General features: G+C 61.6%; 1 protein-coding gene across 1 annotated transcript in view; it reads right to left on the bottom strand.

Annotated features, from left to right (window-relative positions):
- LOC104628292 (collagen alpha-1(XVIII) chain-like) overlaps positions 1-406 on the bottom strand; it is a gene marked incomplete at both ends in the record, with an annotated part of 5498 nt that overhangs the window by 4770 nt on the left and 322 nt on the right. The gene's annotated exons all lie outside the window — the stretch shown is intronic.

The raw sequence follows: 406 nt of genomic DNA, 5'->3' as shown, positions 1-406 counted from the left end.
TTTTTTTTGCATGCATTGCCAGCTCCGATGCCACGGCACAGCTCAGCGCCGAGGGGCGATGCTCGCGGGCACCCTTGCTATGGGTCTCTGAGAGGCAGGATCAGTCCTTACGCCCACTGCCGCCCCATCCACCCTCTTGGTGTCGGCAGTGTTAAGAAACCTTAACCCTCGCCCCCAGCTCAGGCTGCAGTGGATGGGGCATCGCGAGGGCCATCCTGGCCCCCGAGGGAGCGAGGGTGATCGTGCGCGTCCCAGCAAGCCTTTACCCCCACCCTCGGGGATGCGGGGTGGAAAGAAGCTCATGCAGAAGCTCAGGCAGGAGCGATGTGCAGAAGATGGGGTGTGGGCAGCCAAAACCCAGCAAGCAAACCCTCTTCTGTGCCTTGAAATACCCCGCTTGGCTTTC

Source organism: Phaethon lepturus, unplaced genomic scaffold (genome assembly GCF_000687285.1).
Source record: "Phaethon lepturus isolate BGI_N335 unplaced genomic scaffold, ASM68728v1 scaffold33060, whole genome shotgun sequence".
NCBI classification, from domain to species: Eukaryota; Metazoa; Chordata; class Aves; order Phaethontiformes; family Phaethontidae; genus Phaethon; species Phaethon lepturus.
The sequence above is the reverse complement of the archived record's forward strand: the minus strand, read 5'-3'. Positions and strand labels throughout refer to the sequence as shown.